The sequence below is a fragment of the Athene cunicularia genome, assembly GCF_003259725.1.
Source record: "Athene cunicularia isolate RWA chromosome 10 unlocalized genomic scaffold, athCun1 chr10_part1, whole genome shotgun sequence".
NCBI classification, from domain to species: domain Eukaryota; kingdom Metazoa; phylum Chordata; class Aves; order Strigiformes; family Strigidae; genus Athene; species Athene cunicularia.
The window spans coordinates 19,501,174-19,515,728 of NW_020799112.1; positions in this window are offsets into that span (position 1 = coordinate 19,501,174).

Here is a 14,555-nt window from a genome sequence, read left to right on the forward strand (position 1 = left end):
TCAGCGTATCGAGCCGCGCTGCCCGGACGCCGCGCCGAGGTGGAAGGTGAATTTAATCTCGCTCCCCCGCGTCTGTTGCCTGCTGGGACGGTTTCGGTTTATTCCCGCCGAGCCACCGGAATGGCCGTGCCGAGGCGGGAGGTGTTCATGCTCTGCAGGGGAACGGTTCGGCAAGGGCCAAGCTCGAGACCTACCACACAATCCCGCCCTTCAGACCCAGTTCACTGAACTCCTTTGTCTGGTGACCTTTCCACAGTGAAGTCATGTGTGTAATTGAGGATTAAATAGTGAAATACAGTCTTTTAGCAAGATGGCTTTGCAGAGCCGTGCCCCCTCCCCTGTCACCGGTTTCTCAGAGTTGCGTTTCCATCGAATCACTTGCAGACACATCCCCATAAATGTTTTCAACCCCGTTGTGCCAAACGAGGCTTCGAGGTGCCCCTGCTGTTAATCGCTTTGTTAGGTGCAGGGCTGATGCCCACGTCTCTGAGAAGCGCAAACTGGAAAGTACGGTTGTGCTTCATTGCATCTAATCCCTCTAAACTCTCTTGTTCCCTGCGTTGGTGGTGTTTGGCCCGTATGTGATCAGCCTCTAGGATACAGCAGATAAGGTGAAAAAGGTATTTTTCTTCTGGATTGAATCAAACGGAATCATATGGCCAACGTTAGAATATGAACACTGGCTCTCAGAGAAAAGATTTCTGGAACGACAGATTCTGCAGCAATTGCTGTTGCCTGTTTCTGACCCTTCTGTGGCGCAGAATGATTTTTACCAGAGCAAGAATGATTTTAATGGTCAAGATTTCCAGGGATGACAACTAACTTTCAGAAATGAGTTCTCCTTGCTCTCTGAAAAACAGGCTACAAGCAGAGGTACGGCAGCTGCTGCTTCTCCTGCTTTACAGGAGAAAATAAATAATTTTGGTCTTGAAGTACTTAAGGATTTTCTTCTGAATCCCACTTTCCACCTAAGTAAAACAGTATGAATTTTCCTGGCTAAATTACTGGTGGTTCTTTTCTTACGTGGGTCAACAGAAAGGGTTTCGCTATCAAGGTGACTTCCTTGCTACTCCCTCTCTTCCTTACAGTTTTTACCTACTCCTAAAATCTCAGCACATTTTTCTAATTTTTTCACAGTTTTCTAATAATTTCTAAGTTTCTGCTTCATTTCAATTTAGATATTTTTCGATGGCATGCTCTTTTTTTATTGCTTTAAATCACAAGCCTGCCATTCTGATGGGAATGAGTTCTCCAGTACAGTAAAGTGCTTTCTGTGTAGTTAGGAAAGCTCAGTCATGCGGTTTCAGGATTTGAAGGTTTCACTATTCTCTGCTTTTGCTCTGTGTTCAAGCTCTAATTCCTTTCTACAGGCACCCCCTCTCCATGCATAGCTGAAGCAAAGCCAGAGCTTTGATTCTACTGAAGACTGAGGCTCACTGAGGTTTGCTAAAAAGTTGTGAGTGAGGTTGCTGCACTCACGACTGCCTTGCCAAGCACACCCCTGGAGAGAGCAACAACAGGGAAAAAAAACCCTCATAGTCTCCCAGCATGAGGAACCACGTGCTATGTATCTGCATGCTTGACCCAGTGCAAAAACACTGAGGGCCTAAGTGTGTTTTGGCCTCGGTGTGGCTGGCTGCCTGGTCTGGGCTATTTCAGTCCAAGAGAGCATTCTGCAAAGCTAAGGAGGCTCAACTAATAGTACAGATTTAACACACGCTGCTGGATTTTTTGGCTGCTGTTAAGATAAAGCCCTACTCTCTTTAGTAGTAAAATAATAGATAAATACATTTTTTAGAGCTTCTGAGGGGGAGAGAAGGGTGGTTGTTTGCTAGTCAGGTTGCTGATACTCACACTCTACCACCCCACGGGATGTGCTGGAAGGCTCCTATAGCTGCCCAAGCACAAGCCTCCTGAAGAGTGAGGTAGCATCAAACTACAGCAACTATAGCGCCTTTTCCAGCAACCATATTTTGGTGAGAACTGCCTACTGAACACCCCATTCAGTTGAAGATGGGGAGGTTTTTTGCTGCCCTTTAAGGCAAAAGGAGGTTGGGCTTCTAGAGGTCAGACTCCAGCTGTGTGCTATTTAGTGGGCAGGTGGGAGAAAAATGTACATTAGGATCAGCTGGTGTGTCCCTGCACAGCAGGTACTCATTTTCTTGTGAGTGGGGTAGGGCTTAAATACTTCTGTACAAGTCTAAGAAGGAGTTTTTCTATCATCAGTGACATTTGCTTAGTATTGTTTGAAGTTTTTTTTCCTCTTATTTTCTTCATAATGTCAGCAGACAGCGCATGGATGGTGACGGAAGAAGCAAGTGAGTTGATCAGAATTTAAGGGGAGAGGGAGTCCTTATTGGTAGGATCTAGTCCTTAGATAGAAAAGATATAGGGATAGCATGATGAACCCATGACTAGCTTAAAACCACAATGAAAAATACTTTTGTGGAGGGCTGAGCCCCAGTCTTGCTGGGGGAAGAAAAATGAGGTAGAGATTGTAGTAAGGGATCTGTAGCTAGCTTAGGTACAAATGATCATATGTACCTGTACAAGAATGCTGAGTTTCTTCAGCTTCCTTAATTAGAAGTGCACTTGCAATTTTTCTTTTAAGTCAAGCTGTGACCTACTGTTTCAATCATGGTTCAGTGTCTGTGTCATCCTTTCCTTGTGGTTTTGGGGTTTTTGTTTGTTTGTTTGGGGTTGTTTTGGTAATGGTTTGTAGAAAATTAGCCCAGTTAGGGTTTGGATGAGTATGCTTGGACAGTCCCAGGGCTGATAGGACTACAGCTTAGTATTAGCTGTACTCTAGTGTTATGGCTCTTGCCCCTGTATGTGGACCCTGCCCACAGCTGTGCTTTTCTTGTGTGATGCTCTGTGCATGTACACACCATTTATGCTCCTAGTCACAAGGCCTGATATGCTGGGAAACAAAATAAGTGAAGATATCTTTTTGTCAGGGGACAAAAAAAACCAACGCCAACATTCTCACGATAATCTCCTGTTATCCCTATTTGACAGAAAAGAAGCTGAAAACGAAAAGGGAAGCGACTGCGTGGCCCACTGCTGGGATGGGAGGCTGTGCTGGTGCTGTTCAGGTTGGTTTCCACACTCCCTTTATTTTGTTTGTGCTGCTTGTGTGGCTTCTTTGGAGGGAGGAGTAACTGTCTGTGTAAAATGGTGGTCTCTGGAAGAGCTGATAGAATAAATTCTCTTACCCTGATGTGCTCAGAGATAACCCTAAGGTGATGAGATAGATACTTTACTGTTGCAAAGTTAAAATGAGTCCAGTGTAACTCTATTATTCTTCATTTAAAAGACAAATATACCGTCATTGTCAGACCAGATATTCCCCTTTGTCAGCATTTCATGGCTCACTTCCTGGATCTAGATAGATTGATGATAGCTGTTTAATATTCTTTCCTCCATAACCAGTCATTTGAGAGTTGCCAACTCTCATGATGGCCGCTGTTTTTCTTAAAGCATCAGCGTGATGTACATTAGCCATGCAAGAATCCTAGCTTGCTTTCTATTTCTTTCAAATAAATAGTTGTAGAGAAAGCTTCAAAATGGGAACCTGAACATCTAATGCTGGAGTCAAATAAACACATGACAATATTATTTTCAAGCTGATCTCATGACTTGAGGAAAGGGTGATGGGTTAATTCATGGCTTTAGAACAATGTCAAAGGGAAGGATTTGATTTCTGACCTTTAGCTCCCTAAAGTACACGAGGCAAATGCTCTTGCTGTGAATACCTCTGAAGATCCCTGGAAGATACAACTCTGCTGCAGGCCCTGGTGACAACCAGGAAAGCTGATGAGCTGTGAAGGAATGGCATGTGATAGCCAACACAAGCTTGTGCGAGTCAGATTTAATCTAGGACTCTTGGTCTTCATGTTCTGACTTTGCATGCTTTTCATTGACTCTAAGCTGTGAAGTTGGGAACAGTGTATGGTTTTAGGTGGTCTGTAATTATACTTCAGTGTTAATGCATCTGTGAACTAAATGCAGGAAGCTTCCAGCTTTTCAGTTGTGCTGTCTGGCTGCCTCCACCTATATTTCAGTCAGTAAGAGTGAGTGAAGAGCTTATTTTTGTCAGGTAGACCGTGGAAGTGTTCGGGTTATGTACTCAAGGGGAGGTAGGTGAGGGTGGGGGGTTGCTGGGGCTGCTGTCTCCAGTGGGAATTGCAGTTGTGGAATACATTTCATATAAACTGTGGAGATAGTGTGGATCGTAGCCTGACAAAGGCACAGCTTGACTTAGGGCTACCCACAATGTCAAAAAAGCTGGAAGCTCCTTGGCAGAATTTTTTGCTTGCTTGTTCTCAAGTGAATGTCTGCTGAAAGGAGAGTGTGAGTTGGAGAAGACTGAATCTGTTCATTTTGGTGCCTGGGGATTTCTATTTTCCCGGTAATTGGAGTGTACACAATTGCCCCTCCCAACTTTGGGCCCAAAGACCTTTCTCACTGTATCTGCTGTCTCTTTGGTGAAGCTCTACAGTCGTTCTCATGGTCTTAGCTTGCTCACTGGGTGGTTTGATCACCTGTTCAGGACACTGAAGCAGTCTCTCAAAGTGAAAATAAAACCTATCCCAGTTTAAATGTTTTTAAGATTCAAGTCACTAAGAACTTCTCTGGTAGTATTTGAATGCTCCTCCATATTAAGTGCTTTCCTTTGGTTAAAAGTCCTCAATAAGACAATTGGAATGTGCTGTAAATGTCAGTGCTTGTGGTATCACAGAACTGAACATCTGATGGGGGTTGGCTATCTAGACTGATCACATTAGAAAATCTTGCCACAAAGGCTAGATACACCTATGTATACCAATATAGGTAGATGTGTTGATATACAGTAAAACACCTGTATGTATATGCCAGTGTATAATTACACCTATATATACTGGGAGAGCGGGGCTGTTGCTAGCCAGTAATAATGCTGTAGAGAAGCTTCTTTGTATAGTCCTTGTTTGGTATCTCAATATGCCCAGTGCCTTTAGAATATCTTAAGGCTGCGAAGCTCAGAAGGCTGCACATAGCCTAAAAAGGATAGAAAATTGTGGATGCTCTGCAAATAGAGCCAGCATTTTTCAAGCATGTAAGTCAGCTGTTTGCATGCAGGTTGGCCAAAGAATGGAGAAAAATGTTGAGGTTTGTGAGGTGAGTACTATGGATAATAGTAACATTGCACCATGATCACTTGAGGTTGCTCTCTTCTGTCCCTCCAGCAGTTTGTTTGTAAATACACATCCACCTCTTCTATTTCTAATACACTGTTAGGTCAGTGGGGCAGGTAAATACACCACAAAACATACAGGAGAGTAGATACTGGCAATGAGCAAGTCACGAATTTCTTTGTTAAAAGCTTGGGGGTTTGTTGTGTTGTTTCCTCCTCCCCCCACTATGCAAGGTCTTGTTTCTGTGGACAAAGGAGAACCAAAGAGCAGAAGACTGCCTCCCTTTGCCTGCAGTTTCTCAGCTTATCTTTTTCTTGCCAGTTTTGTGCACCAAGAAGTTCCGGTCCCTCTCAGTGACTTTTACTTCTACTTGTTTTCTTTGCTCTTCCTGTTGACACAGACACTTCAAGAAACAGTTGTGCTTGTACTTACACTGGAGTATACACTTGTTTTTCCCACTCTTTCAAGTCTGTGTTTCCTATGGCTTTTTTTACTTCAGCTCTCACTGTGGCTGACTTAAGGCTTGGCTTCATGTGCTGCCTACCATCCCTTCAGTGTGCTTCTCTTGAACCGTTTTGGAGATCAAGACGCATGTTGAAGCCTGGGTGTCATGGCCTTTGAGGTTTCAGTGGCTGCTGAGTTAAGTTTTGCTGCTGCTTTTCACTGTGTTGCTAATGAAACAGCCTAGCTGCTCTGGCAACTTTCAGCTGACCTTGAGTTTGCAAGTACTTAGGAATTTACATTCTACATAAATAAATTGGAAATTATTATTCTTATGATTATAATATTATTCTTATGGTTATTGCCTGCAAGTTCTGTAACCTCAGTGATATCTCAGGAGATAAAACAAACTCTCAGCACGTAAGTGTCTGTATATAAACAGCATCAAATCATGTTTTCTCCAATGCAATTGCTTCTTTTTATGTATTCCTATAACTGAACAGGCATTAGAAAAATAATTATTATTGACATACTAGAGAAGAGACACATTTAATTCTATCTTATAGGCTACCAAGTTGTTTCACCAGATAACATCAGCATGTACTAACATTACTTACAATGTAGTGGGTGTTGTGCATTTGAGGATGTTTCTCTGTTTCAGAAATAGATTGCTGAAAGGCAGCATGTTGCAAAATACTTGTGTATGTTGGGTTATGTTATTGTGCATCAGTCTAGCGGAGACTCCTTGCATTTCCAAGTACCTTGAGGCTTTGGTGAGTGTCTGTGCTGCTAACCTTTTGTTACTTCGGGCATGTTGTGGTAGGCTCCTGGACACTTTCTCTTCCTCCCCTCACCCTTGTGCAGTCTCAGAGGTGAGGCCAGCAGGGAAGAAAACGGCTTGGTTGTGTTTTGGTTGTGCTTTTGCTGAGGAGGGGAAAAGGAGGGAGTGGAGAACAGTTTTCTCAGGAGCTGAAGCAGGGGTCTTTGTGGCAGCCTGGCCAGACAGTGAAGCATAAGCCTGTTGTGTCTTCTGTAATGAAGAGGTGGTGCAACAAATTGTAAAGCAGAAACCTCTGGAAAAACGTACCTGAGCAGCTCCATGCCAAAAAGATGGTCTAGATAGGTAGCTCTGTGAACCTGGAGTTTATGAAAACTGGCTGAACTTCAGCTGGAACTTCCTGATAAATTGGTTTTCCCAGTTTATACTTCAAGTAGAGTTCATGTAAATGATACCCAGACTAATATACAAGTTATACGTGCGTGCAGACACTTACCTTTCCTCTGGAAACACTGTAAGCTTTACAGGAGGATGAAGGAACAAAATCAATTCTGTACTTCTGTTGAGGACATGACAGAACTATTACTGCTCAAACTGAGCAGTGCAGGCAACTGAAGCATAAAATTCTTGCCAACTCTGAGAATGTGTCTCTTTAGAGAGCTTCGGCGCAGTCCCCCACCGCTTCCTCATGAGGTATCTCATCACCAGAAATGCAGTTTGTGTTTTGTCAAAGGACTTCGCTTCTCCCAAGCCCATATAAACTGCTGGTGAGTTACTATTGATTATTCCTTCACAATGCTAACTTGTAAAAGCTCCACTGTGAAATGGAGAATATTTAAAACCTCACACATTTATCAGTAATTCTGTGATTGCCGTAGATGCTGGAACATAACATTTTTAATATTCTAAGGCAACTTTTAAGTTTTTATCAGACCTTAGAAAATGAACACATTGATGTCTTAATTGCTAGCACAGAACATATAGATAATACTGTATCTTCCACAAGAACCATGTTGTGCTGCCAGAGGAACTGACGTGATAGAGCTGAAACTTTTTCCCCTCAGGATAGAACAATTATTATATCCTTGTGTCTCCTAAAACTGGTTTCTCATGTTCTCACATATCATGAACTCTCTATGATTTAGGATATTCTCATCTATTTTAAAAACTTCTAGCCTATGCATCTGTTTCCTGGCCACTAGAAGCATCATTTTGTTGTGGTCAGTTGTCACTAATAAACATACTCAGCAACTATGGAGGTGATGTGCATAGTATATGCAAGTTTACACAACTTCTTCCATGGAGCATTCTCCTTGTAAGCAGGGGATGGAAATGGCAGCCAGCTTTCCAGCTGCTGCCCTGTTCCTGATTTCCAAGAAGGCTGTTTCAGTGCTGACTGGTTTACTGATAAACATTTTTTACAAGAAATTCTTGGCTTACCTTTTCCTGGATCATTTTTAGATGTTCTCATTCATTGCCAAAGATTTCTCAGCTAGAGCTTGACTGAATGAGTAACTGATTCAGCATAACAGGCTGGAAGTCACCAGCAAGAATTAAAAAATGGTGGGGAAATAAGGAAGCAGGTCAGCTAGAAATGGAATAGGCACTCGATGACAAATGGTGAATCCAGTGGATCTGCTTTCAGGTGCTTTGGCTCTAATCTGTTATGTCCACCTCTGACACTGCATTCTCCTTGAATGAGAATAGCTGGTTGAGAGGTCATTATAAATGTAAAGCTAGTATTTTCCTTTCTCAAGTCTGTTGCTGCTGAACTTCATCTGCCACACTGAGAAATCTGTAGTTAAATGGGCAGGTTTTTTTCACCATGTTTTCCCATCTGCTTGTAGAGAAGTAGTGGTGACAGCTTCAGCTTTGTGAACTATCTCCACACTTTTTCCACCTATATCATTTCCTTAAGCTGGAAATACATCTTTATTTGTTAGTGTTTGAAGAGCTTGAGCTGGGCTAAGACTGTGTGGAGCCTCTCATTGTGCTTTTCTGGTGTTAATGCCCTCTGAAACCAAGGCAAAATCAGTTGGAATCAAGGAGTGGCTTTAGGTGGGTTCTTGTATTTTCCTGTGAAAACTTTTGAGAGATCAAATACAATCCTCTGGTTGAATGTGTACATCTGTGCTCCCTTGGAATTTAGGAACACAGACCCAAATTCTGCTAATGATTGAAGTGTAGAAGAGTCTTTGGCTGTATTCAGTTGTCCCAGAACTGGTAATTTTCTAGGTAGTGGAAGTTTAACAGTTCCTAGTTTTGAAGACCCCTCTAATTCAAGGTGAGGGACACTGTCCTTACAGCACAAACTGTGTATTCTTCAGTTCCTTTCTGGGATCTGTTTAAAGCTGTCTTCTCCTGAAGGACTTCCTTGAACTTTTTTCTAGTTTAATCTCCTGTCTGTCTAATGAGTTGATGTTCTTGGTAAGATACTTTGCATGATCTTTAACCTTCAAGACAGGGCAACATAAGACTCAAGGCTTTTAAAAGCCTTGTTTGGAAATGCTTTTTCCGTATGCTTTCTGATTTAAATATTTCTTTCAACTTTACAAAAATGATAAAGAAAATGATGCAAATTTAAACAGACTTTAAAAATATTCAATTTAATTGTCCTTGAGATATTGAATACTGGATCTGCTTAATGGCACATCTGCTGTCTAGGAATTTTGATGTGTTATAGATTCCAGTCCAGTTCCATAACTGGGTGTTTGACCTTTGGATACTCAAGAATGAGAATGTTCTACCTTCTTTACATCTACTGCCCTGCAATCAGTCCTACAATGTCGGCTAGCCTCACGTGAGCATCTTATGTACTCATAAGTTCTCACTGCCAATCAACATAACAAATGTTTAGGCATCTGAGTTAAGCACTTAAGTTATTGTCATTATTGTGAGGTTTTGTTTTTTGTTTTTTTAAAGATAGTTTTTTAACTCCCCTCCATGTTCTTAGGAGCAAAACCAGCGCTATGGGTAGTGTTTGCAGCAAAAAAATTGTTCTTGTGAGCTGCTATCATCTGTCAGTGCCGTGAGCCTATTTCTGTGCAAATCAGCTTATTGCTGTGAAGTTGTGCCAGCTCTGACAAAACCACAGAGGGATTATTAAATATAATAAAAAGTTTCAGTGAATTCCTCCATTCCTCTTTACTGTGCTCCCAGCTTCCCAGGTTCTAAACGTTAAAAGCCAGCCACAGGTCAGTTCCAGTAGCTCTAAACTACTTTGGCAGTTCTCTTGGAGCAGACGCAGAGCAGTACATCTTAAGGAAGAGAAAGAGTACTGTTGCAAACTTGCACAAACAAAATGTTCTTGCTTTTGACTTCCAGCACAGTTTAAACGCTTTTTCCCCCCCTCCCTTTGTTAAAGTTCAGCATTTGGGAATGTTACACAGTTTTTTGACTGAACTAGAAAACAGAAATATGCTTGTGCCTGCACCCGAATTTGAGGCCAAGCAGACTGTGACTCCTGGCTGATTGAAATATAAATCCCAGTGTCTGGAAAATCCAGATCTAAATACAGCCCTAAAGATCTATCACTGTGGGATTCACAGCACCAGAGTGCTGGGGGGGGAGGGAGAAAAAAAAATCGTTATTGCTTCCATAGTTGCTAAAATCTAATGGAAAATGCTGTAGGAAGAATTTTTAAAAACCTCAGATAATGCTCTTACTAAGGTATTTCCTGAATCTATAGTGAAACAAAATAATTTAAAGCTTAGTCTGTCAGCTGCCTCGTGCTGGCAGGAGAGTGAAGACAGCAAAGTAAATCCATATGCTTAGTGTTTGTCATGAACAAGCAGGGGCACAAAAAAAGATGTGGTGACCACTCACTGACTTGCTCTCTTGCATGCATTTGACTTTTATTTTAAGAGCAGCGTTGTTGCCTCTTACTGCCTTTGTTACGTATCAAGGGGATACATTACTGTTTGTTTGCATAACCTGTTGTGGTCACACAGCACCCTCTATTCCTATGCTTACCTCTTGTTAGTGCTAGTGTTATATACTATAAACGCATCTCATGCATTTCAGTTATGTGGTTATGCAGTGCTTTGCTTGGGCAGTATATTTAGCAAATTGTGTAGTCAAACGATTATGTTAGACTGAATGGTTGACGTCTAGTACACAAATAATTATGACACTAAACTTACTATGTATGAGCTGGAGCCATAGCTGATTTCAGTGACAGATGGAAAACTCCACTGAACCTTTTATTGGCCATATGCCATTTCTGAGTGTTGGCCAACAACAAGATTTGTTGCTAATATATAATGATTTAAACAGTAAAAAGAGCAGCTGCACTTTGATTTTTTTGGTGCCTTTACTACAGGTTTTCCTGGAGCTTTTGAATATCTACTGCTGCTTTCTAATGCAAAACTGTCACTTCTAGTCTGTGAGAAGAGACTTTATTCTACCACAGATAGTGCTGGGAAGATTTTATATTTTGATACTTACAACTAAAGCCCTCCTTATGCCTTTTATTGCATTATTAAGTTGACAGCATAAAAATCTCCCTGCAACATGGGGCTGGCAATGGCTTGTAAGAAGCTGGCTCTGTTGGGTAGTACCACAACTGAGCTTTTTTTTAGGCTGTCAGTAAGTCTTTATGTTTTATGGCCTGCCTGAGGACTGGGAGACCAGTATTCCTCCAGCTGTTCAGAGAAGACAACTTTCAAAGCATAGTTCATTGAGAGGAACCGCATGTGTTGTTCATCATATTACCAGGACAGTGTTTGCAAATGTGAGCATGTGGATAGAAAGTGCAATCATTATCTATGCAGAACATGTCATAGTGTTTCTACTATTGCTGGCGGAGCAGAAAACTTGCTGCCATGCAATGCTTTGACCTTCATTCCTCCTAAGGAGGGTTTCACTGTGTTGTCCTTTGTCAATCTGCTCACTCCGATATTCATCCAGAGAAAAACACGATTGGAATCTGAAAGGCAGAACTGTTCTGGCCCTGGGTCCAGCAGTAAAGAGCATAGTTAGGGAGGTACATGACAAGGAAGCACATTCCAATAGAATTTCATATGTATATATTTTGGGGAGAAAGAACACTTCATTTTTTAAGATTTGTATTATGCAAGCTTGAATATAATTAAAACTGGATAAACATCTGTCCTGGGCAGCATTAGTCTGCACTTCACTGACAAGTACCCTAGGGGTTTCTAGGATTTGTTTGACTGATCCTGTGGGTCAGAAACAGTCATCATGTTGCTTCTGTGCCGAGGGAGGCATGAAGTGGTCATTGCATAAAGTGTTTTTCATTGCAGAAGGCAAGCAGGTGGGGAAGGGAGCAGTTGACACCTGTATGCTCTTTGCACCTCCTAGGAGATGGGTAAGAAATGAGATTAATGTTGCTCTCTTCTTTGTGCAACGGCTCAAATGGAGGGAGTTAAAAGGTCTCCACCGGGTGCCCACAACCAAGGGTTGGTTCCTGCCTGGCTCGTGGGACGTGCTCTGGGCCAGCCTGGTGGCACCGCCTGGCCTTGGTGCACACCAGGGCTGTATTTCGTGTTCGCTGGCTGGGGCTGGGCTTAGCTCTGCGGGGCTGGGCTGCCTCTGCGGCCAAGCCTGGTTGCTAATGTGCTGTTAGGATGCTGTCTGGTGCTAACGTGCTCTTGCATTGTGCCTTTCTCATCTGCCTTAGGTGCCTTGCGGTCTGTTGCTAGAGAGTTGTTCCCAGTAGGGTATTAAAGTGATTTATCCATGCAAAGCCTAAAACATTAATTTCTTTCTTCACCCAATGGTAAAAAGTAACCCAAGGAAGGGCCTCTCTGCATCTGTCCATCTTTGACCTCTCTTTGTGGTGTTTGCCTGCCAGCTGAATCCAGCTCTCCCAGGTTGGATTGGTTGCTGACTGCTGCGTCCTCTGAAAGTGTCAGTGTGTTGGCCCTGTTCATCCCTTCCTTTAACAGACCAATGTTTTATGTTTGTTTATTTATCTTGTATCTCTTCCTTTACCTTTGGAAAGGCAGCCATGTAACTGCTGGCTGCAGGCAGGTTGTTTCTTCACAGCTAATAGCCTGTCTGTTGTAGTTTGAATGTTTGTTGGGATGCTCCTTATCTAGGTCATAGTTTTTCTTTTCTGTCAGATTCCTCCTACACCCCTATTTGATCTTACATACAGCAAGCTATCTGTCTGAAATGCTCAAGCAGAGCTATGCAAAATATTTGTGAAGTGATACAGATATTTCCCACTTTGTCATGTCTTACAGAGCATTGGACCCATGTGAAACCCATATAAGTCATAGGGATAGAAAAAGGTGCAATTTTTATTTGTATTGGAATTGAGAAGTAAAAGATAAATCTAATTCTGAGAGAGGTTCATAGCTGGCTGTGTTATCAATCTGAAATGGTACCTACTGGGGAATCATTTTCCCAGTGATGTGGATGCTCTTAGTGTTTCATCTGTGAGCTGCATGCTCTTTCAGAGTGTCCTGTGCGTGTTTTTACCTTTCACAGCTAGTTCATGACACCTTCCGCATCTGTGCGACACAGGCCAACCACGCTCTTCTGTTTCTGACTGTTCTTACACATTTTTGATGCCACCTTCCTCTGGTGTCTTGTGATAAATCAGGCTGAGTCTAATTCAGATGTAGAACAGCTGCCCTCTTCTTCGCTGGGTTTTGCTGGGTTTGGGGTTTTTTTTGTGACTTTTTTTTCCAGTGTTGAGAGAATCTCTTATCCAGGTGTTTGTGGTTAGGTGCAAACTGTTGATCATAGAGCATTTGTGCTTTCCTTATGTTGTACAATTCCCTAATGCCCATATATGTCACTGACTACATCATCTGCCCTCTCTGTGATATTTGCTGTAATATCAGTGTGTGTTGGTCTGAAAACGAGTTAAATGAGGAAATAGATACCAGCTTACATTTTGAGAGTTTTAAAGGCTGTTCTTCAGATAGTTTTGAATCATCCATGTGGACGTAAATTAAGGGCAAAAAGAGTTATTTAAGAAGCTGTTGGAAAGATTAGTGATGGTTGTTTTTCCCCCCCACCCCCAAATTGTTGTAGTGTACTTCCCATTAATGTTTATAGGCAGTTGTGTGTGCAGTCAAACAGGAAAGAATCAGATAACAGAAAATTATTATGGAAGCAATAAAGTTCTACAGTTTCTTTTTTTTCTTGATAAATTTGTTCTTGGTTCATATAAAAAATTGAAATAATTTTTGACAGGTGTGCTGTGGGTAGTGTTTAGCCATGGTTAGCAATGTCTCCTTGTGATATTATTGCATAGCAAGACCAGTGATTTAAAAGTTCAAGATAAGGGTCACTGGCACTATCATTGCAATGTATGAAGCAATTAAAAATGGGATGATTCTTCAGATGACACGTACAAAAATGAAAGCCCTTTGCTAGAAAGCAGGACTTGCTGGTGTCAGCAGCTGATTAGTATTTGTTGTTTTAAAGGCCCAAGGTTATTGCAATCTTGCCTTTTTCAACGCAGCAAGCTCTTAGTGTGATGGGCAGGACTCATGCTTGGCTGAGTGCTGGGGCTGCAGTTTCTGTTCAGCTGGTACTCATGCAGAATGAGTGTGTTAAGATCTTCAGCCAGATCTTGTTGAGCAGTCATGCCAAGCATGCCTTTAAAATCCAGTGGTGGGAGGAGAGACGGCAGGTAAAGCAACAGTGTATGGGGAATGTTTTTGTAACCGTAATTAGTGTACTTTGACTTTCATAAGATGGAAAGAGTTCTTGGTATTGAAGATTTGTGATGACTTGGAGGGGGGCAAAAAATAATTCATGCTAATCTTTTCGATTCTCTTACATCCACTGTGATTTCCAGGGTTTGTTCTATTAGCAGCCTTCACTTGGCAGATGAATGGTGGGAAGTGGGTCTCTGAAGAGGTGCTGTGCAGTAGCTGCGTGGTGCTTGCTCCAGGCATGTGTATTATCTTGTTTATTCCTGAGCAGATCTGTTTTCTCCTTGCCTTTCAGCAGCTCACCCCACTGTTGCCTTGTGTGCTTTGTTCTACAACTGCTACAGAGATATGTGTGAGCCTGTACACGTGTGCAGGTGGATACTTCACAGCTATCTGGAGACAGTGATCATTCAAAGCACAGAGCGCAGTGTGATAAACAAATGCACCATTGCTGGATGGGACCCAGGAGCATAGTTAGGTGGCTCTGATGATGCCCAGCTGGATGAGTTTAGCAATTCCCTCCCA